The 24,874-nt window shown below is 40.4% G+C and overlaps 3 protein-coding genes across 4 annotated transcripts in view; 2 read left to right on the forward strand and 1 right to left on the reverse strand.

The window, feature by feature from the left end:
* The window catches only part of LOC114659546 (myosin regulatory light polypeptide 9), a 34,925-nt gene extending 25,776 nt beyond the window's left edge, over positions 1-9,149 (reverse strand). Inside the window, exon 1 of the mRNA XM_051932602.1 lies at positions 8,997-9,149. The gene's annotated coding sequence lies outside the window, so the exon portion shown is untranslated. The remainder of the gene's footprint in view (positions 1-8,996) is intronic.
* Positions 1-24,874, forward strand: part of rprd1b (regulation of nuclear pre-mRNA domain containing 1B) — a 1,182,184-nt gene that overhangs the window by 1,092,689 nt on the left and 64,621 nt on the right. The gene's annotated exons all lie outside the window — the stretch shown is intronic.
* Positions 15,184-24,874, forward strand: part of LOC114659547 (phosphatidate phosphatase LPIN3-like) — a 104,312-nt gene continuing 94,621 nt past the window's right edge. For both annotated transcript variants that reach the window (XM_028812098.2, XM_028812099.2), the window contains exon 1: positions 15,184-15,279. The gene's annotated coding sequence lies outside the window, so the exon portion shown is untranslated. The remainder of the gene's footprint in view (positions 15,280-24,874) is intronic.

The following is a 24,874-nucleotide window of genomic DNA, read 5'->3' on the forward strand; positions in this document are numbered from 1 at the left end:
TCAAATCTACAGGCAAGTTTTTAGATCACAGTTTGTTAACACTGAAAGTGGGCAAATAAATCCTGAAATCAAAAGTTATATTTTCCTGTAAAATAAGCGCATGACTGATTTTGAACAGAAAAAAGGGGTGTAGAAAAAAATAAATAAATTAAACAAAATAGCACTGCACTTCAATGGACGCGAACTGCACGTTGTTGAGCAGAAAGAAAATTTCAAAGGATGCCACGTTCAAGCTCTTATGACCACATGATTCAACATGTTGTGCAGAAAATGGGCACGTAGGACACTGGGCATGTAGACAGCACCAATCAAAAATTGCAATATGTGCAATATGTTGAATTTTCAATGTAATTCGAGAGCTAATAAAAATCAATATGTGAAAAAGTCAATATCGTTATGTTCAGCACTTTTATTCAATTGACCGCAACTTCTTCTGAGCATTAAATAAAACCTGCAAAGTCTCTGCTGCTCTTCCTAAGCGGTGTGGAGCGTGAAAAAAATAGAGTGAGGATCAGAACAGTTTAGAACAGGTAGGGTTGGTGCTACTGTTATTTGCAAATGGTTTGATTATAATAATAATAATAATAATAATTCTTTGCATTTATATAGTGCTTTTCTCACTACTCAAAGCACTCAGCAATTGCAGGTTAAGGGCCCTGTTCAAGGGCCCAACAGAGCAGAGTCCCTATTGGCATTTATGGGATTCGAACCGGCAACCTTCCGATTGCCAGTGCAGTTCCCTAGCCTCAGAGCCACCACTTATTATCCTGTGTTGACAGTTCAGCCAGTACAGCAACTAAAGGGTACTAAAGGGCGACTCTTCAATTCCACCCGTGGGGGTAAACATTAACATTATACAAAGTTATTGTCTGTTATACCTGCATTTTTATCACTATTTAATTTAATATTGTTTTTTTATCAGAATGCTGCTGCTGGAGTATGTGAATTTCCCCTTGCGATTAATAAAATATCTATCTATCTATCATACTGTATAGTGCCTTTTCTATCTATCTATCTATCTATCTATCTATCTATCTATCTATCTATCTATCTATCTATCTATCTATCTATCTATCTATCTATCTATCTATCTATCTATCTATCTATCTATCTATCTATCTATCTAAAGATGAAACATGTCATTGAAAACAAAAAGGCCATCCAGGCCTGAGCGACGCCTGCAATGTGCTCTTCTGCCTCCCTGACAAAAGAGGTCCCTGCTAAGCAAAGTTCCATAAAATGTTTGCTCTTCTACTGCACAACATATGAGTGGACAAGCAGCGGGATATTGCAAAACTACTCAACTTCTGCCTGGAAAATACTCATACTTTGTTAGTGGTCAGATAACTACACCAAAGCCTATATCACATTAGACAACTTTTCCACTTTGTAGCCTTCATCTCAGTCTGAACTGGTTGGAGGCAGTTAGCAGCGCCCTCCCATGGACCCAAATGCGTAACGTCACATACCCAACGACTGAGACCAACCAGTTTGCAACTGGATGGGTTAAAATGAAGCAGGTTTGATTTTCTATTTGGTCGGAGGGGCAGGCTGTGAACGCAGGAGATGACCACTAAATGAATGCTTATCTGGAAGTACAATACATAGAATGTAGCGATGAGGAATATGAAAAAAACGCAAACCTCACTAAGAGAACAGAAGCTTGTCTGTCTGATTCCTCGTATTTTACATACCATAACAGAATGGAAAAAAGAATTAAAGGGCAGAGACTGCTGTTGAACTCTCTACTGCTGTTAAACCACTCTGTCAGGCAGCACGTTATTAGCTCTGAGTGCTGGGAGATCAGCGTTCAGTCGGATGATGTGATTTTTAGTCATGTAATTTGACATGGTGCACCATCAAGACCAGCCACTGCGACTGGCAAATCTGACATACCTCACAACAAAAAGCCACATAATGCGACATCGGCTTTACTATTAATTCACATCACACCAGAAGTGAGACGTCAACCCTCATCCATCCATTTTATGTGCTCTCCACTCTTGAAACATTGCAATATTTAACTTATAACATTTCCTAAGTTGTGTGCATCAGTGCTCAAACTTGAGTATATGTAGAATTAAAAGAGCAAAACTGTTTCAAAAGATTAGCTAATGTCCATAGGATGTTTATCATGTTTATCTTTAGTTACCTACGAGGGCAGACTGAAATGCAATAGATGGAAGACTCCACACATTTTTCTTTTTCAAACCAGCTTCCTTCACATTAGGTTTGTGTAAAGTGGGCCTTCTGTCTTCTTTCAACAGTTTATTAGCCTTGGCAATGTTGACATCTGTAACTACGGTTGAAGGCCTCCCCAAACGCGATTCATCATTCACCCACATGTTGCAGACCTTAAAAGTTCTTCAACCACTGAAATACAGCAGCACCGCTAATCATTTCATCACTGCATGCTTGCCATAACATTTTGAGAGTTTCATTAGTATTCCTTTCAAGCCTAATACAAAATTCAATCCCACACCTCTGCTGTACTCTTACAGGAACATCTTCATCACCCACCATGATGACATGTACGAGGCGTTTCCACTCACTGTGTCAGAGTGCTGAGGAATACGGCCGTCCAGTTGCAGGTTCACAAACACCTGCACAGCATGTGCACTGGTGTCTACCTCCCTGACAGAGGAACGGGGTCAGTCTCATCACTTTTCAATCATTCCGGCAAGCACTCATTTATATGTTTAAAAACAATATGTGACAAAGTTTGGCATATGGTGTTTTTTCACTTGCCTTTGTAGATAACTGCAAATTACTATCGATTCTGTTATTTGTTAGGTAAGTTTTGTTATTCTCTTTCAAGAACAGGTTGAAAACTAGTTTAACTGGAGCTGTCAATAGCACTCTAAGGAAATACTGTACTTTACTAATCATATGGTGTAGTTTAACTGTTTTGTGTATTATTTATTTTAGACCACACATGCAAATGTCATCAGACTGAAGAACAGGATTGTATTAAATTTAAATGATAGGCAATAAAGAATCGATAATACAGTCAATCCTCTGTGCTTTACTCTATCACCCTCTGAGCAGAGTCAGAAAAGGCACTCATATGCAAATACATAATTTGGAAGCATTACAAATGTTGTAAATCATAAAAAATACACATATAGTGTATACAGAAACATTTTATTATAATCTGCAATTAGAGAGAGATAATGAATGAAGAGCTTTGTCTTTCCTTATATAAAACTTTCAAACAAAGAGATAGCAATAGCAAAGTTTACTGACTGGCAGACGCTGACACTAGCAAGGTAGGCCAGGTTTTAAATGCAATATGTATAACGGAAACTTACAAATGAATTGAGAAGACAGAAATTAAAAAATGGCTGGAAAAAAATCATGCTATTTGTGATGTCTCTTTGAGGCACAGCTATTCATGAAATTGTTACATTTTGGGGAAAATAAAATGTTTCCTTTGCTTATATTTCATATTATTATTGTGAGAAATATATACCATGTTTATTTTATGTTAGCTGTGTAAGCCTGTACTGTAAAAAGCCCGGGCTCCTAGAAACTATTGAAATCATCAGAAAGAAAAATTGAAATATACAGATGTCAGGTAATTGAAAGGAAATACTCTGGGCATCTTTCTCCTAGGAGGTTTCGTTTTGCTGACGTGCTGGCCTTGCTTGTGTATTAGCGGCAGGAAGAAAACTTAAAGGGATACTGTTTTGCCAATGTTAGTGGCTAAGGGACTTTGTCTTTCCTGAGGTTTCTTTTTTCCAACATGCTTGCATCGCTTCTATATTAGCGGCAGTAAGAAAAGTAAAAGGGATACCGTTTTGCAGATGTTAGCGACTAAGCGACTTTGTCTTTCCTCTGAGGTTTCGTTTTGCCAACATGCTTGCATCGCTTGTATATTAGCGGCAAGAAGAAAAGTAAAAGGGATACCGTTTTGCCAATGTTAGTGGCTAAGCGACTTTGTCTTTCCTCTGAGGTTTCGTTTTGTTGACATGCTGGCCTTGCTTGTATATTAGCGGTGGGGGGAAAAGTAAAAGGGATACCGTTTTGCAGATGTTAGCGGCTAAGCGACTTTGTCTTTCTTCTGAGGTTTCGTTTTGCTGACGTGCTGGCCTCGCTTGTTATTAGCGGCTAGGCGAGTTTCTGTTTCCTCTGAGGTGGAGTCGGGGTAAGTGCCGGACAGACAGACACACACACTTCTACACATAGACATTTATATATGAGATATGGTGCTGATCTTCAGTCTTTAATGTGTGTTGAGAATATATCAAGATATATTGAATATCACATTTTAGTTCAGAATAATCACAATATAAATTTATGTTCTTATCGCTCAGCCCTACTGGTGATGGACAAAATTAATGCATTTCAAAAGACACTATGCACATCTGATTTTTCAGATTATGGGTTTTAATTAAACATTGATTCCCTTCAAGTTTGTTAAAAATTTAAACTCATAACTAAGACAACATATTTTACCACATCTACCTCAGTAAAAGAAAACCTTCTTGAGTAGGAGACATGGAGAACTCTAACTCTTGATAGGAGGTTGTGAAAAGGGAAATCAGGATCAGAGTGTACTTGGGCACAGATTCACAGATAGGCAGCTTGGGCACAGCCGACACACCTCACTCAGGGTAAACGGGTGTGAGAATGTGATTCACTGTACTGTAATGTCACCTGACTGTGGTGTCATAGCAGCCAAACAAACAGAACATTTACTCACATATAGTTTGAACTCTTTCTAATAAAGTTATAGGAATACTATAAATAAATATAAACCTTCAGCAATCCCCACCAAATGATCTACTTTAGAAAATGGAAAAAAAAGTGAATAAGAATCAGGCAGAGAGATGAATGTGAAAAACACTATACATTGGGTATGGCATAGTGATGGATATAAAAGGCTCTGTATTAGACATTAGACATACAGGAGAGACATGGCAACATGGAAAGTACACTGTAGAACACTGTAGAAAGGAGCTACACTACCTAGATATAAAAGGCACCATACAGTAAAAAGATTTGCGGGTTAGGTGAACTAGCTATGTTAAAATCAGACCATTGTGTGTGTGTGTGTTTTTTAACCCAACACTGGGCTGGCACTCTCCAAAGACTGCTCCTGCCTTGCGCATGGTGCTTGTTAGGATATGCTCCAGTTTCCCTGCGGTTTTGTGGCTTTATATAAAACAGATATGAAAAATATGAGACACACATAGATATGATAGAAATGCAGCCTCCACGTTGGAGTCAGTCCCAAGCCTGGATAAATGGAGTGGTAGTTGGAGTCAGCAAAGGAATCTGGGCATAAAAATCACACCGAAACTTTAAACAACATTGACCCCACAGAGAAGTGGAAAAGATGAAGAAGAAGAAGAAGTAGAAGATAGATATGAAAGAAGTTATGTAAGATAAATGTGTACACACTGTATGATAGATAGATAGATAGATAGATAGATAGATAGATAGATAGATAGATAGATAGAGTAAAGCACTGTATGATAGATATGTAAAGCACTATATAGATAGATATGAAAGTCACTGTATGTTTTTTTAACATACTTTTATTAATCCCTGATGGGAAATTGTCTTTTTGCATGACCTTTAGGGATCAGAGTGCAGGGTCAGCCATAGTACAGCCCCACTGGAGCAATGTTCAGGTCAAGGGCCCAACAGTGTAGGAACCCTTGTGGCAGTAAAAGGATTTGAACCAGCAACCTTCCAGTTAACAATGCAGATACTTAGCCACAGAGCCACCAGATTGACAAATACTACACGAAACAGACACAAAATGTACAATGATGGGTAGATAGGTTAGGTAAAGTGGGAAAGACGTTATATAAATAAATACTAAGTGCTATGAAAGATGGACATAAAGACATAATGACAGGTGAGGAAAGTGTCGCTATATGACATGTGTATATTGATAACACAGATATTGTTTAATACAAATACATGTGAAAGATATATATACTATAGATGTGTAAGGCATTATATAACATGGATACAAAAGCTGTTATATGAGCTGCTGCTACAGTTACTGATTTATTTCAAAGTAAATAAAACAGCTGCTAGAAAAATGCCAAGAAGAAGACCAAGCTAGTTTCCTGTAAGAGATTCTAACCACTTGTCAAATCAACTTGAGATGCCTCCATACCTTTTATGCTGAATAATCCTAACACATACTCAACAGAAAAGTTATCAAGCCAATTTGGGTCTTCGTTGCCGACCAGCCTGCAGAGGTCCCAATCAGCTTATAAACACAACGGGCATGTCTTCCTAAAAAGGAAGTGCTGCTCTTCAGCTCCCTGGAAAATTTCTCGAAGCAACTGTCTGGCAGATTTTCTCTGATATGAGCTCAGTGGCTTTCATGTCAGAAATGTCAGCTGGAGTTGTACATGGCGTAGTATCCACAGCAAGCTGTCCTCAGTATTTGCAACTCAAAGCAGAATTACAACAAGTCAAGCTGACTGCTGCCCAACCAGTGGACGTCGTAATAACTTCTGGCAGACAGTGAGAATTCTCTGACACATTTTGTTTAAAATGTTTACTCTTGCAGTTGCCACATTATAATATATTTATGTGCCAAGTCACAGCACAGCATTGAGGTGAGGTTTTTGGGGAAGCATTTCATTCTCATATATCAGGAGAGGAGTGGATGGGTAGAGAAGATGGCAATTTTTTATTGCAACTAACATGTTTATCAGAGGCAGGAGGCTCTAAACGTCTTGTGTCCATTTACAAAGAGCTCACTGTATTTTTTTCTTCCTTTTTGTCAGACATTTGGATCAGAACAATCACGCACACTGACTCTTCATTCAGAGTTCCTATTGCCGGATCCTCCACATGGTCTGAGACATGCTAACTTCGTAACTGACTATTTGCTACAACCATTTGTTCAGATCTCATGCATTTTAAATGCCTTATCGAGCAAATGTCCCAAAATAGCATTTTGCACAATACATTCTGTCCCCTCCTATTTCTCAGAATCCAAGCCAAAAATGTTTCTGAATTCTTTAGCTAACCAGCCCTGTGATTTCACTTGTTAAAGGAGGGAGTTCCTCATTTTGTAAATCACAACATTATTGTGACCTGCTCTTCAGGTACTGAAGCTAAACTAACTGAAGTAAATTCCCTCCTCAGTCACTCAGAGAGAGCAGTCACTCCCAATATCTGATATCAGCCTTACACAAGGACATAGAACACACCTCATGCCACATCCCCAGACCTCCAGTTCAGGACTGGAGTGCTCTTGCGGCCCACCTGGTGAGCATCCATACCATGTGCCTCAATACCCATGCCCAGGATCAAAATGACAAGGTTCAAACCCAATGCTCCAGTCTCCATATACCAGGAGGCCATGATTCACCTACTGAGTTGCATTCCCAGTCTGCTAAAACAGGATTTGCATTGGCTAGGATTCTGACTGATCCTTCAAACCAAACTTAGTCTCCAGTGTGTCAGCTTGTTTGTTTGGTGTCCCAATGCCTAACCCAATCCCCACCCTACAAATGGTCAAACTTCATGCCCAAACTCACAGTTTCAGTCCCTCAGGCCTGGAAACATCTCACAAAGCCCTCCAGCCTGAAGTCGTCTGTGAAGATTTAATTCCAACACTTCACAATTAATTCCCAGCACTATAACTCCTTTCATATTATGAATATTTTTCTCTAAGGGCCCCTAGTTCATGTGGTCAGAATTAACACATACTGTCACAATCCCTATCAACTGAGCCCTGGTGAAGATTTGTCCTGCTGGTAAGTATTCACCTGTCCTCCAGTTCACCAAGTCAGGATTCATATCTAGCACTCCAGTTTAACAGCTCAGAGTTCATCACCAATATGTCAGTCCCTCTGAATATGGTCTTCATTCACACCAACTTAGCAGTCCCAGGCCTCTCAGTGCCAAGTTCACCAAGAGAAGAGTTTAGCTCCATTGCCTCATGCTGTGTAGACCACCTGGTTAGCATTCACCTGTATGCCAGTCCCCCATCTTAGAATTCGTTCCCAGTGCCTATGGACTAGGTGGGCCTTTATTCAAGCATAACATGCCAGTTATGCAAGTGAGTCCACCCCAGTGCCTCAGTTCAAAATGTACGCCTAATGTGCATAAACCTTTGGTTGCTTGAGATGCTATATTTCCAAGGGTGGATTTTTATTGTGTTTTAATGGTGTTATGTATCTAAATAATAATATTTATTTTTAATAATTTATTATTAAATAAGCATTAAGGTTTATTTCAATGTGCTGTAAGGTATTTATTGTTTTCAAGTTATTTGAAGTATATCCCTAATGATGGAACTGGAGTTTCCTAAAAGCATCATTGTTCATCATGGACAGTTTTAACCCTAGCCTCCTATTTATATCTTGGTTTTAATTATTCACAGTGTCTGCCTTTTTTGTCCCCCAACACAACTGAGAAGCCCAGAGTACTCAGGACCAGGATTTATCTTTCTTATCTTACATGGCACGTATGAGATGCTGCTGGTATTAGCTTCAGCCACCGTGACCCCGTACTGGATTAAGAAGACTCGAAAATGGATGGATGGACGACATTGCATTGCTGTTTTTCCGAAAGCTGCATTACAGAGGATCTGGTATATATTGAGATTAATATTAAGTCGTCTTACATTGTTGTCACCGATTGTACAATCAGTGTAGATTGGACTGGGCCTGCCAGTTACACATTGTATAACGGTGTATAATATGAATTACTTTATAAGATGTCTGGAGATGATGTTCTCCATAAAAAGCGCTATACATAATACAGAATGTACGAGTAAAATAAATCACACGTATTACTTGTATTTGATGTTTTACCGTGTAGTTAGGAGAGCAGTGATTACATTCCCCAAGGTTCTATATCGCAGGAATGGGTGCCAGCGACACAAGTCTCGCTACGTGACGTAGTGATGCTTTATTTCAGTAGCAAATAGACAAACTTAAGTCGCGGCGCTCTACCAAACAGTCTACTAAACTTTCGCTTACGATACCGAAAGAAAGAAAAGTCGGCCTCACCTGAGCGTCTGGGAGGAGGCAGGCACGTCAGCACACTCGTCCGTCGCCAGCTGTCCGATGTCAACCGCGCAGTTTCACGCAGTGCAAAACTTCTTTCGGTAGCTCAACTTTGCAAAGCCCCGCCCACTTCGAGCGCTTGACCAATAAGCTGTGAGAGTTTGTCCAAACTGTGCCCGTCCTTCTGAGGAGTTTACCCATACAAGGCGAAAGAATGTGGAAATTTGGCAGATCGGTCGTCATAGTGGATTTTGGGATATTTGGGAGGTATGATGCCATATATAGAGAAAAAAGCCTTATTTACTAGAGGACCGTGTCCGCGGCATAATGCTCCACAACACGACGCTCTGCTTCCCTAACAAGGCCAGTACGGCGAAGTGCGGTTCGAGGAATGGGGGTGGAGGAAGTGAGATGGTCAGGGATACAATCCCTTGCTTTTAACTTAAATTTGACTCTTCGATACTATGTGATCTCAGACAGTAAACACCTAAATTGTAAGGCTACCTTATACCACCAAACCTCAGCCCAAAAAATGCCATTTTAAAACTTGACAACTTTTATTATCCAGTACCTTTGTTTCCTCCCACTCCCGAAGGATATGCGTGTTAGGCAAAATGGGCAATCGTGTGAATGTGCGCGTGTGTGCCCATAGAATAAAAGGAAACCCTTCCAAAGTTAGTTCTTGCCTCCTTTTCGATGACACCAGGATTCTGGCAAGCACTTTGCACTTGGTTAAAGGCACTATATGTATAAAATTAATTATTAGTGTTTTATTAATACAGACATTGCGTCACACGTCCCACATCCTCGTAAAGGAAAAAGCAAACAAAGCGCGTTGAGCGGGTGGATGAATTTTAAATTCAGATGAACCTGTAGTAGGCGCTTGCCTGTAGCACGCTAGCCCAGTAAAATAACTCGTTTTAAATAAAGAGTCGGGTTTGGCATCGACAGCAGGAAGCCCCTTTTCTTCGTTCTTATTTGCGATATTTAGTTTACAGCATTAAATAACTAAATAAACAGGGATACGTGATATTAGGGTTATGTGTGTATTATATTCATGCCATGTACAGTATTTGTACTAAAACTAATTATTTTTTCTTTATTTTGAGCAGAAAATATTTGCAAAGCCTCTGCTTTTGCAGGATAATATCATATTAGACAGTTTCTGGTAAAATGTAGCATACATTTGGTCATTTATTTTCAGTTAACTCAAGATTAACAATTTTCCCAACAAATCTAGCCATTTATGAATGTGTCCAGTGGTGGCTCTGAGGCTAAGGATCTGCGCTGGTATCCCGAAGGTTGCCGGTTCGAATCCCCGTCACTGCCAAAAAGAGATCCTGGCTCCTTGAGCAAAGCCCTTCACCTTCTATTGCTCCAGGGGCACTGTACAATGGCTGACCTGTGCTCTGACCCCAAGGGGTATGCAGAAACTAACAAATTCTTAGTATAAGGCGAAATAAAGAACAAAAAAATGAACTTCACTGCTATTATCAGGGTTTGTTCACACTGATACTCATCTCTAGTGAACAGCATGAGATCATCCTTAAAAGCGGATGGCTTAAACATTATTACTTGTCAACTGCCTATTCAGCATATTTGTTAGTGGTGTCAGTACCAAGGAGAACAGCAAAGGAGACAAGAAGTCAACCTCAAATATTCCACTTTTGTACTATTATTATTATCCCTGTATTTTCAAACCCACTTACTCCAGTTCAGGGTCACAATAATAATAATATCATCATTATTATTCCTATTGCTGGTACAGTGGTCAGCAGTACTTCCTAATGGATGCATTCCCCCGGGTTCAAATCTCTCAACCAGTTGGCGTCATTGTAGACTTTACATGTCCTCCCAGGGTCTGTGTGGACTTTCCTGTGTCATCCCCCAAGACACAAAGATTAGGTTGTTTGGTAATTCCAAATTAGCCTTGTGTGTGCATACATGTAAATGAGCCTGGTAACAGAGTGTTCCCCTGTCCAGAGCCGTTTCCTGTTTTGCCCCTGGTGTTGCCAAAGTTGGCTTCAGCTCCCTATGGTCCTAAAATGGATTAAGCAGGTTTGAGAATGTTCTGTTTTTCATATTTTTTCCTGTCCTTTGTCAAAGTTAAATTTCTGTTACTTTACCAATCCTTTAAAAGACCTTGGTTGTCTGTGAAAGATCTCAGTGGTCCAGCATAGTTGATCGATAGATAGATAGATAGATAGATAGATAGATAGATAGATAGATAGATAGATAGATAGATAGATAGATAGATCCTGGTCGCTCTGCAGTTATTTGGAGAGACTGGTATTCCTATTCCTTCTTTTGTGTTTATGAAGATTCTTACCTAACATCTTCCATTACTTTAATTAATGATAATAATAATTAATTACATTTATATAGCACTTTTCTTGCTACTCAAAGTGCTTTGCGTAGACAGAGGGGAAACACTTCAACCACCACCAATGTGTAGCACCCACCTGAATGATGTAATAGCAGCTATTGTTGCTCCACTACACTCATCACACTTTAGCTATTAGGCGGTGAAGAGGTGAGAGAAAGATAGCCATTTAGAGACAGGGGATTATTAGAGTGCCAGAATGACAAGGTCATGGTGGGCAGTTTTGCCAGGACATCGAGATAAACCCTACTCTTGTTGAAAGATGCCCAGGGATCTTTAATGACCACAGAGAGTCAGGACCTCGGTTTTACATCTCATCCAAAGGAAGGCACCATGTTTACAGCACTGTGTCCCTGTCACTTCACTGGGGCATTGGGATCCACACACACACCAAAGGTTAAGCACCCCCTGCTGGTCTCACTAACATCTCTTCCGGCAGCAAGCTAAGGTTTCCTAGATGGTCTGAACACGTTTAGCTTCAGGTGGATGACCTGTTTTGAAGTACATGTAGTGTGGCTGCTGGCACTTTCACTTGTTTTAGGGGGGGGGGCTCCAATTCTTCTCACTAGAGGGGTTTTGGCATGCATTATTTGAGGTGCTGAAATTGTGTGCACATCTGATTGAGATCCACTTTATTCTGTCTGGGCACATCAGGACTACACCACTGATGTTGTTACCTGCTATATTGGATGTCATTCTTTTCTTCTGTTTTCTTTTACTCTGATCATTGGCTGTTTTATAGTTAACGCTGTAAACCACTTGACTTTTCTTCTGCTGCGAGTCGCTGAAAGTTCTTCTTCACTGATTGGTATCACATTTCTCATCTCTTGATTCTGCCCCACCACAGCTTTCTGTTTCCTCTTCTAGATTATGACTTGGCGTCTTTCCCTTAAGCACATCACTTTTAAGTTTGAATCGTCAAAACTAGGGTGCTAATTAGGCTGTTAGTACAAGAACCATCAACGTTGTAAACCTTCCAGTAAAGCTGTACACTGACTTTTCAGAATGGAATCACATGCTCAAGTTATTTGTGACTGCCATCTCCTAATGATAAATCCTTTTTTTTTTGGCTTCAAGGTGTGTTGGAGGTTTATGCAATGTGTTAACATATTAACCTTGTGTTAGGCCCCTGTTCCGTTAGCATCATCCATGGCCACACTTCTCTAAATTCAAATCACATTTAGGAGTTAGGGATACCATAGTGTTTGAAGAGAAGACACTCCAAGACTTTTCTCCTCCTTTACCTCTAGTTTAAGTGGGAGTCAAAATTTAGACACCTCTTTGTGATTGTTTCCTCAGGATCAGGAGTCTGGGTGAAAAACTGAAATGAGGAAAGTAACCAGAATCAAAATTAAAACTAGTGAACCCAATGGAAGCAGTGGACAATACGAAAGAACAGGTATGAAATTGAAACAGAGAAGGAGTTAAAAAAACAAAAACAGCAGAACTAAGCAGGAAACTAAGTGCTGGTTGAAGTAGATCCCCACTCAATGAAGCGCTTTGAGGAGTGAGAAAAGTGATATATAAATGTAAAGAATTATTGTTTTTATTATTGTTATTATTAATTTACAGGAGTTGAAGGACTCCATTGGTTAGCACCAGGTGAAACATCAAAGTATGCTACATGCATAACTGGTCTCCATACTATAAGAAAAGATATTGCAGTGCTATGGAAAATCCAGAGGAGAGCAACTCGGCCAATTCAAGAACTGTGAGCAGGCCTGGTCTTAGGTATTATGGGGCCATAGGCGAAAGGGGGGTCCAGGGGCCCCCTGAGGGGGCGGAGCCCCCCTGGAAGCTCTGTGAAATGCGTGAAAATTAGACCAAGGAGTCGATCCGGGGCCCCCCGGACGCCAGGGCCCTAGGCGGTCGCCTACTTTGCCTATGCCTAAGGCCGGGCCTGATTGGGACAAATAATGCTGTAGTATATTTAAGTATATATGACAATTGCTCACTCGGACAATTTGTTTTGGGGGCCCCAAGAAGGTGGGGGCCCTAAGCTATAGCTTGTGTAGCTTATACGTAAATCCTGCACTGACTGTGAGGTATGAGTTGTGTGATAATATTCAAGGAGATGAACATTTTCAGTTTCATTTTAAGCAAACAGAGATTAAGAGGGGACATAATGGAAGTGTTTGAAATGAGAAAAGATATTAGGACAGAAGATCGCAGCTGTTACTTTATATAACACAAGTAAATTGATGGAAGCGATTACATACTTAAGAAAAGACCGAGGAAGCATTTCTACTGTAGATGTGTTCATGAGGAGTCAGCATGGGATTAGACAGAGAGGTTCTGTTTATGCTGGCATTATGAGAGGAAGAAACAGAAACATACAATAGTATTTACTTAAATTTCCCCACAAAAGTGCGATAAGATATCACACAAGAGGCTTGTCATCAAATTAAATCAAGGTGTTGAAGGCACAGTTTGTAGATCGGCACAAAATTGTTAATAAAGCACAGAAGGCAAAGGGTTATGGCGTCAGGGATGAGTGCTGAGACTGCTGCTGTTTTTAATACACAGTATATAAAATGATCTTTATAAGAATAAAGAGTCAACTAACGACCCTGAGATGGATTTCGGGTTTAGCACTAATGCTTGGTGGAACCCTTAATCACTCTCACAATGGCTTGCTTCAGACAGGACAGGATCGCCTCGCACCCCTTGAATATCCTGGCGAATGGAGTTGTGTTACCCTCAAGGAGGGCGGTTCTGCCAGGAGGGCAGTGTAGCGCCCCAGGGTCACCCTCCTCAGGTGACCTTGGATTATCCTAGGGGGGCAGGGAGCCGCAGCTTGCAGACACAGCATTTAAAGAGCACTTCTATCACGTCTCCCGGCTGACAAAGCCTATTGGCCTTAATGCGTGGCCGCCAGCGAGTCTCGGATGTGGACCCCGGCCTTGGAATGCTTCACAGAGCCCGGCGTGTAGCGCTGGGGGTGGGGTGGGGAGTTGGTGTGGCAGACGGGTTGAGGCATTTATGAGTAGACAAAGGGATCAAACTGCTGAGAGCATATGTTACTGCCAAAGATCTGAGCAGTCGTTTTAGGGCCACGCTAGTCACCGATTCCATTTCTCCTTCCATCGAAGCCCCGGGTCGTTACAGTACTTTGGGAACACTGACGATTCTACAAAATTCACTTGACTAGAGATTGACACATTATGATGGGCTGAATGGCCAGTTCTCATCAAACTTGTTTTTAGATTCTAGACATCATTATTAAAAGACAAAAGGGAAGTCTCATTTTAAGAAATTTATGTTAGAAAAAGACACCGAGGTGTGGCTTTTTTACATTTCGTTGGGCAAGTAAACACGCCTCTGTTGAAACGAGTCAGGAGAATGTTTTCATTTCCATCCCGTCATTTTTCTACCGTAATCTTATTTGTACCTTGCCCACGAAGACGTAAGCGAACTTATTATGGTCCAAAGTGTGCATTGTATTTTTGTATCTATAGTTATGCCATGTCATTCTTTAAATTTCTCACCTGTGCTACGCTCGCGCGTTATATCCGACATTGCCATCTAAAACCGCATTGTTATACTTCTCTTGGGCAATGGCACTGTGCGCTCTGAATATTAAAGTCCGGTCTCCGTTGTGTAAACATCTGGATTAGTATCCGATTTCGAGATTGTTCGATGACCATACAGTGTTGTCGCTCACTTTTTATCAGGCAGTTGTTTGCGGTGCGCAAAACTCCGCCGTGGGCGGCGCCAGGAAGGCGTGGCTTTTAGTCCGCTACTTCTTTTTGATTGGAAGAACGTTTGAACGACCCTCCTAGTAGGTCCGACTGCGCAGGCGCGGGAATCAGGAAGTTCAGTGAGTCAGATTGTGTGTGTGGCTTTTTTAATTGCTGTTATTACAAGCGACTCATTGACAGGACTGAGAGTTCGCCGGGACAGGTAAGCGTCTTCCTATAAATTTGAATGCATATTCAGCTGTGTGAAGCTTATGTTACATTTTTCTTTAGCGTATGCTAATACGAAAACTTTTATTGTTAACCCAGTTTCGTGTGTTTTTTGTGTAATTAGATGTGTAGCCACTAAGTTTGAGGAAGGTTCGCAGTTCTTGGGACGAAAGCCACAGGATCGATAAGCATGATGGTCAAAGCAAGTCGAGCCAAAATTGACAAAAGGAATGGCTCGTTTGGCGACGTTTGCTCTGTCGTCTCTCCCGGTTTAAAGTCGTGGACGTCGGCTGCGTGCTGTTCTCGTATTCATGACATCCTCAGTGATTTCTGGCAAATCCCAGTTTACGTGGGCAGTCGGTCCAGCACGTTGAAAGGTCATCGTTCTCCTTAGTACACGCGTACAACTTTAATTGTGTATCTTTATAGGTATTTCTTTCAAGATTGCAACGAGAGTTAGAGCGTTTAAATCAAATGAGAACCACTCGCATCGGGTTAATTGAAAACTTAATGCCTCCTGTACTAATGTGTTTTCCATCTAGAAATTTCCACAAAGCAAGGATCAAAACGCATGCTGCACTCGGTGTTTTGTAAACTGCCACATCTTAACTACTTTGTCTTCTAGGAATTAATACTTTCTAAATACAGTATTACGTGTCGGCTTTAAGAGTTAGAGCTTATTTACTAAAATATTTTGGAATTGTCCTGAATAATTCATTGATGGACTGAAAAGGATCAGGATGCAAGTTCGAATTCACTGTCGTCCAGGGCAAAAAAAAAGATAAACTTATGATAAAAATGGGGAGCTCGTTACTTTTTGTAAGGAGGCACATTGGCTGGTGTCGCTTTTATAGATCTATTTATTGTTATATATTGCCTTTATCCAAGGTGTCTTCCAACATTGGAGATAAAATTCGTTTCTTTTGTTTTTCCAGTTGGAGCACAGACAGATGAAGTAGTTTGCTCATGGTCACACAGTACAGTGTCAGTAGAGGAATTTGAATTCAAAAGTTCAGGGTTTGTAATCCAAAGCCATATCCACTACAATACAGTGCCTATTATCTATTTGTCTCCATGAGTCTGTAGGTTATCCTCCACTTTTATTTCCCACATTCAGGAAATATTAATGGATGACTTCTATATGTACCTATGTGAAAACCAAAACCAACCAGGGCTGGTTCCTGCTTTGTTGTACCCAGTGCTGCCAGGATTGGCCATGGCCTCATACTGACCCAGAATTTTATTTGTTGGAAGATGTTATGTTAAATTTTACAAATTAAATGTTTATTCTTGTTTAGATGTCTTTCTTAGCAAATGGAAAAGAGTGGCCCAGTAAGACAAATGCCATGGTGCATAAAGATATATGCCCAGGATCATCAGTTAGTGATCTGTGGGTCAACTTTCCTGTTGTCCCACGCCATCCTCCAGCACATTTGTTTCCCCCAGTTACATTAGAATTACACAGAATCAGTAAACTTTGGGTATCTGTATAATCAGGCACATGCAGAGAGTTTGAAAGTCTCAGGTGCTAAATTCATGCAGCAAGGCACATATGGCGCAGGAGAAAGTTAATAACCGAAATGAATAATTTACTCAGTGTTTGCCATTGTAGTTCTAAAGTCAGTGCCTGGAAGTAGGGCAGCTCCTTTTCAAAAACAAGTGGCACAGATGGCTTCAAAGGGGCAGATGCTCAGTGCCCACTGTTTTTTTTTTTTTTTTCTTCCAATTCTGCTTCAGAAAAATATTGGATGTAAATGCGTAACTGTGTCACAGACGTGTTGTCTTACAGTTCATCAGCCTCACCAACGCCGTGTATCAACCATTTTTGGATGTTCTGTGCCAAGTCATGAACACAACATGCAGCAGCTACTACAGCTGACAGAGGTACCAGTTTCATAGATTCAATAACCATATCCGAGGATTTTCAATAGCGAGCTCAGATAAAATGCCTATAATGCATTCTTTTATAATCTCAGAACCTCACAGTGAAAAAAAATATGGGATAACCCTTATCTTGTATGTACGTGAAAATATCTCATATATACGGGATACATTCATGTACATAAGCGATACTTTTACAAGCATATGGGATAACTGAAGCAGACTTTTGTAATTTTTTTAATCTAACATTATCCTGTACATACGTAAAAACATTTCTTATGTACGTTAACATATTCTGTATGTACATGAAAACATCACGTACATACAGTATATACAAGTATCCCGTATGTACAGGATGGGGTTATCCCATAATTTTTTTCATTTTGCTTTTCATAGGTTCCATACTTTTAATACTTTTGCATCAGTGAAAGCTTTATTATGCACTTGTTCTTGTTGAGCTAGTGAACATACAAGTACGTCATTTACCTGTTCTGGACCTAAGAATGTGGTGGATTGTCCAATCTGTTCATCCATCTTCCAAATGTGTTTCTTCCTGCAGGTATCGTGTGCAAGGCAGGAACAAACCTTGGACAGGGCACCAGCCCATAGCAGGCTGAACACACACACACACACACACACACAAATAGCTGGGGACAATTTAGCATCACCAACTCTGTGTTGGATAAGATGCCTTGAAAGTGCCAGGCTTCTGAAGACAGTGGCACCTCATATTATGGTCTTTTTATTATGCAGGTTCATATCCTATCATTGCAGGTTTGGCTGAACATTTCTGAATAATAGCATTCTAAAGATACATTCTCCAGTACATTCATTGTTGAAATGACAATTCTCTATTACTTTTTCTGTTAAGACATTTTTTGTAGCTAACTTGTTTTGACAGCTAATCTGCACTGTGATATATATAATTTTTTTTAATATATATTTTAATATATATTATTTGTTGGTTAATTAATGTGTGATTGGGTACTATCACTATGGATTTTCATTTAAGAAAATATAACATTTTATGATTGAACTTGTTCATATGGAATGTTATCTATGCCTGGAAATTGCCAGGTATTGAAACATAAAGAAACTTGGATGTTAATAAAATATTTGTATTCATTGAACTCCTTGGTCACAAAAATGATTAATCACCAAAACATTTCTTCCATTATGTGCAACTCACAGACGTCTGTATGAACAGCTTCGCTTTCTTTCTTTTTCTTCCTCCTTTGTCCATTATAGTAGCTGTTGAATGTAGTACTGGTACTAGTAAAGGACACACACAAGACATTACAATTTTTTCATAATATTTCTCTGAATTTTTCAAAGCAGCACTGATAACAGGATTTAAAAATTAAATTCTAAGGCAGTTAATTTAAAGTAATGCTTGTTAGAATCCATTCTTCCTCCTTCTGTGTGAGACATGGTCAAAACTGGAGCAGAGTTGTTTATCACCTGCGTCTCTTAGCTTAATATGTCAAATGTCCTCCCTGGAATAGCCCCTTCTTGTCTGCGATTCCTAAAGCACCCATCTCCCATGGCGACATGCTTTGCTTACTTTATCTGCTTAAACCACACTGGACTTCAGTCCTCACCAATCTGTGTAACAGCATCGGGATTACTTGAAATCTTTATCCATTAATAGCCTTGAGTAAACACTGATGCTTAAAGGTATACTCCACCCCAAAATGGTATTTTGTTTTATTTGTTACTTACCCCAAGTAGTTTGTAGTGAGAACATTTTTAATCTCGTGTTTACGTGCTGAACAAGAGAAAAAAGTCTGTGATATAATGGCACCTAAAGGTGACCCATGCTGTATAACGGCAAACATTGTAAAAAAAATATGCATGGAGAAAAAGAAAAACAAAATCTCATATTACTCGTGTCACTTAACCCACATGTCAGTTATACAGTGGCATGCACAAAATTTGCAAAACGAGTGCATTTTTTTGCGAAAATATTAACAGTTACTTCTGGAAAGAGCAGCATACATCATAAACAGTAAAACACATTCCCATAATTCTGTACTTTGGAATTGAAGACTGGACTCTTGACTAGTAAAATGAGGGCGTCTGCCTGGCCTTCAGGTCTAGAGCACAGAATTCTGGGAATACACTTTCCTGTTTACCATTGACACTACTTTTTTAAAGACTATTTAGTCTATAGGAATTTTGCCACTGGTCAGCTCTGTTAGATGACCCTTGATGTACATGTACAGTTATGTGTAGAAGTAAGTACACCCCTTCAAATGTGTTTTTTAATTTTACAGAAATAGAAAGATTTGATCATTATTTTAAGTACTTTCTGCACATAGGTGTTATAACGAACCTCATGCTACAATTATATTTTGTAGTCCATTGCTTAATTTAAGTCAACAACAATACAAATTTTGCTTGTGGAAAAAGGTAAGTCCACCATCTTCGATGTTTATCATTACCTCAAATACCTAAAACAAGAATCGGGTGCACCAGATCAGATGAAAGTGATTAGCATATCATTTGAGAAGGTCATTTTTAAACCCCAAACATTTAGTTTGGTGTACTTTTTGTTGTTGAAGTGTGTGTTATGTTGAGATCAAAAGAGCTCCCTGACACCTTCAGAAAGAAAGTTATAAATGCCTATGAGTCTGAGAAAAAATGTAAAAAGATCACCAAGCTAATGGAAATCAACCATTCCACTGTCCAGAAGATCATCTATTAAGCATAGAATATTTCAAACAACTGTCGGGTTGTCCAGGCCATGCCGTCCCAGCAAATTCAGCCTGAAAGCAGATCATAAAATGCTGAAAGGAGTCCCTAACGCTCCTACAATTTCATTATGGGTCCTCCAGGTAGCTCTTGTCACTGATAATGTCAAAGTACCCAAGTCTTATCATTAGAAAGAGCCTGCATGTGTTAGATCAATATCAGAGTAGTGCTGGGAACAACCCAGCATGAAACCCATGAACACCTAGGCAAAGACCCGGACTTCTGGAACAGTGTACTCTGGAGAGACAAGACAAAGATAAGTCATTTGGCCACAGTACCAGAAGGCATGTTTGCTAAATTACCAAAGATGGAATTTGACTAGAAGATCCTGATAACCATCTGTAAAGCATGGAGGAGGAAATGTTCTGGTTTGGGTGTGCTTTGTTGCATCAGGGCCTGGGCAGCTCACCATCATAGAATCCGCTATAAATTCTTCTATGTTCCAGAGGAAGCTTGAGTACGAGACCATCTGTCAGCAGATTGAAGCGGAACTGAAAGTGGACCTTGCAACATGACAACGGCCTTAAACTTGGCAGTAAATCCAGTAAATGGAATGGCTGAAAAGAAAGAAATGGAGGATTCTGGAATGGCCAAGCCCAAGCCTGGATCTGAATTCAATTGAAATGCGGTGGGGTGATTTGAAGTGACTTGTGCATGCATGCCACCCCTCAAACATTCTACAGCTAGGAAATACCTACGTGAGGGGTAATTTTATTATTTGTTTGAGAGCCAGCTTAGGCCAGGTTTATACTTCATGCGATGCATGCTCCAGTGGACGCTTCTGCTACGCAAGTGTTTTACTGTTTATACTTGCGCGCATACTTTACGTAAATCTGGAAGAATCCTATGTGGCAGTGTGAGGTATTATCACAATGAGAACAGGTTCGGCTTCGCTGTGTTGTGAATTGCCTGGAACACCCATTAAATTCCGATGACACCTTGCCGCAATATCTCTGATGTTTAATGATTAAATCCATCAATCCAGGGATGTGCCCATTCCAGCTAGCATTGGGCAAGAGGCAGAAACAATCCCTAGACAGGGCATCAGCTCATCGCAAGGTGAATACGAGCACTCACATATACTAGCGTCATTGTAGTGTCATTAAGTTTTCATATCTTTGGAAGGAAACCAGAGCACACTGTTGAAACCCAGCAGGAAAACATGCAAACTCCATGCAGGGAATACCAGCAATGTGACTCCCTTTTAGACAGCAGTGCTACTGCTCCGCCACTGTGTCACCCCCATGTGTGTAATTATTAACAGTATTCATTATTTAAATGAAATTAACGATTTATCTGTAAAATGTAACATACATACTTTAATGCATTTCATCATGAAAGTGATATCAAGTATAAATCTAAAGATTCCAAATTTGCAGAGAGTTGGAACATCATACATTTAATGTGTTCTGTGTGGTGATCTATTGCTGCTTGCCGCTGCTGTCAGGTCAGGAGGAAGTCCCAGAAGCTCATAGCGATTAAAACCTGAGATGACGTTTACGGCGGTCTGCTTTAGTGATAAAGTAAACTACGAGGTTAAAGTGGACATTTTGAGATTAAAGCTGAAATTTCCACTTTAAGGACATGGTGAAAAGGTGTATTTTGTGATTAATTTTTTTTCTCTGTGGCTCAAATACAGCGCTGTACATTATGTTGCTGTTGTGAAGTTGCAAAAAAAAAAAAAAAGACGGCACAAAAGATGGTATGTGAGACTTTTAAAATGTAACGTGTTATTATGATGGGGAATATGTGACGCTTGAATAGAAAAGCACCACAAATGCATCTGTATTTTGGCATTTTGCTTCACCACATCGAACCATTCATCAAACATCGAAGCGCGCACATCGATCCCGTAGGATCCGCATACCTACTTTCTGTCACATGTAGATAGTAAACAGAGACTGTGACGTCACATTCCAACTTTTATCACACTGCGCCTCCGTCGACTTTTTCCTGGTACTGCAACTCGCGCACGGATCGAGTTAATTTCTGAGGACCTGCTCAGAGGACGTGTCAAATGAACGCTGGAAACGCGTGGCAGCCATGATGCGTGCGCATGTTTGTATGCATTGTGAGCGTGAAGTATAAACTTACTTACTTACTTTTTCCACAAATGGAAATGGCATATCTTATCAGTTTTTCATTGAATCATTTGTTGCAAAGTTACATTTAATTGCTTTCATCATTATTTAAAGGTAATGTTTAAATAAATATCACATCTTAATATTTCCATATGCTTAAAAAAAATTGTGGGGTGTGCTTACTTTTTTACATGACTGTACATAATAGCCATGTATCTGTTGATCTGCTACACTAAATCCTCGGATGAGAAGGAGCCAGAGCCCATTACAGCATCATCCGGCAAAAGTCATAAATTCATCCTAGACTTACATTTATTTGCTTGGCAGCTGCATTTATCCAAAGTGACTTACAACAGAGGTAAACATAATTGGGCAATGTTAAGCTAGGGCCTGTTTGTTCAGTAAGCATAGTAGGACAGGTAACAAAGGTTGATTGCCACAGATGAAAAGTTGTAATAACTAATAAATTGACAATCATAGATTAACAATCGATAAATCAGGTAAACTTGACATAACAACAAATTAACTAACACTATGAAACAGAGCAAAGTTTTTTTTCTGTCAATTATACAGATGTTCACAGAACAGATGAGTTTCCAGTTGCTTCTTAAATAGATTGTGGGAGTCAGCAGTTTGGATGGAGGTAGGCAGCTTGTTGCACCAACTAGGAACTACACAGTAAAAGAGTCTGGATTGAGACTTGATACCACACAAAGGCGGCATCACCAGACGCTGTTCCTTGGCAGACCTGAGTGGGCGAGAAGGAGCACAGCACCTCACCAGTGTCTCCATATACACAGGTACCGACCCGCTGAGTACTGTGTAGACAAGCATCAGGGATTTGAACTTAATGTGTGCAGCTACAAGGAGCCAATGTAGCTACCGTAAGAGAGGAGTGACATGATCCCGACTCGTCTGGTTAATACGAGATGGGCTGCTGCATTGTGGACAATCTGCAATGGCTTAATAGCACATGCGGGTACTCCTGCCAGAAGCGAGTTGTAGTAGTCCAGATGCGACAAGACCAAATCATGGCCCAGAAGTTCTGTGGCAGACTCTGTCAGATAAGGCCTGATCTTCCGGATGTTGTACAGTGTGAACCTGCATGAACGAGAAACAGTAGAATTGTGGTCAGAAAAAGATAGCTGCTCATCAATTACCACCCCAAGGTTATGTACTGACTTGGCAGGTGTTATCAACAGTGATCCAAGCTGTACAGAGACTGGGAATGGTGCGGACTAGCTGGCCGGGATCACAAGAAGCTTGGGTTTTGATCGGTTGAGCTGTAGATGGTAGTCCTTCATCCAGGTTGAGATATCAGTAAGACATGTAGAGACTCTAGCTTACACTGTATTGTCCTCCGGAGGGAACAACAGGTACAGGTGTGTGTCATTAGCATAGTTGATGAAAACCCATGGGATCAGATGATGGAGCCCAGCGAGAAGGTGTACAGAGAGAAAAGTAGAGGATCCAGCACCAATCCTTGAGACACCCCTGTGCATGTCTGATGCACCTTTGATAACTTGCCAGGACACACTGTAGGATCTGCCCGAGATGTAGCACTCAAACCATCTGAGAACAGTCCCAGTGATGCCAAGGTCAGAGAGAGTGGCAAGAAGGATGTCATGGCTGACCAGGTGGAAGGTAGAGGAGGGGTCTAGAAGGATCAGGACTGATGACGTGTGCTATAGAGTTGTTAAACTAAAACGAACGCCTTGGGGTTTGCATAGAAAACTCATCAAGAGGAGTCCTCTTCTTATATATAAATGTCAACGCCTGGAAGTGTGTGTGTCTGTCCGGCCTGGAAGTGAGAGGTGGGTAAGGGCTCCACCTCTGAGGAAACGGAAAACTCGCTTAACCGCTAATAACACAAGCGGGGCCAGCACATCAGCAAAATTAAACCTCCGAAGAAAGACAAAGACGCTTAGCTGCTAACACTGGCAAAACAGTATCCCTTTTACTTTTCCTCCTGCTGCTAATACACAAGTGAGATGAGCATGTCAGCAAAACAAAACCTCAGAAGAAAGATAGTTGTTTAGCCGCTAATGCACAAACGATGCGAGCACATTGGCAAAACAAAACTTCCTAGGAGAGAGATGCCCACATTCGTTCCTTTCAGTTACCTGACATCTCTACATTTGAATTTTTTTCTGACGATTTCAATAGCTTCTAGGACTCCGGGCTTTTTATAGCACGGGCTTACACAGCTAGTATAGATTTAAAGAGGATGTGGGAATGTCCATACAGAATGTGTCTAGGCCTGGATTATTCAAACCCACTGCAGTGTTAAGTTTTAAAATTTTATAAAGTGGTTTGGCAAGTAATGTGAGGACATTTAATTTTACTCTTTGATGCAAGTCATTGAGCAAAAAAAACTTGAGAGCCCATATTCCTTTGGGATCAAATTCTAGGAAAACTAGTGTAACTGTCCAGAATGCAGTTCCCAGGGCCTTGTACTGTGAATTGTGGAATTTAAGATGTGTTATTAAAACCAAGGTAGAAATGTGGACTGCATCATATGATTCCTGGTTTTCTTACTGAAGAAATTTTAATTGCAATCTGTTACATTGTTTACCAAAGTCCAGTTTGGTATTGCAGAGAGCTGTAGACTTAACTTTCATGGCAGTACTGGGTGCAAGGCAGGGCCAGTCTGTCTCAGGGGTCGTTCATGCAGATAGCCACAAGAACCAACACATTTTGGTACCTGTTAGAAATTCCATTCCACATAGGGAATCCACAAGGATGACAACCAGGCGTGGCATTCAAACCCAAGCTGTTGGATCTGTGAGGCTGCAGAGTTGACAAATATGCCTGAGGGTTAAATCATATTCTTTTTTATTGCTATTGTATTTTTTAAATTTATTTACCTGGGTA

This window comes from Erpetoichthys calabaricus, chromosome 10 (assembly GCF_900747795.2).
Source record: "Erpetoichthys calabaricus chromosome 10, fErpCal1.3, whole genome shotgun sequence".
Taxonomy (NCBI): Eukaryota; Metazoa; Chordata; class Cladistia; order Polypteriformes; family Polypteridae; genus Erpetoichthys; species Erpetoichthys calabaricus.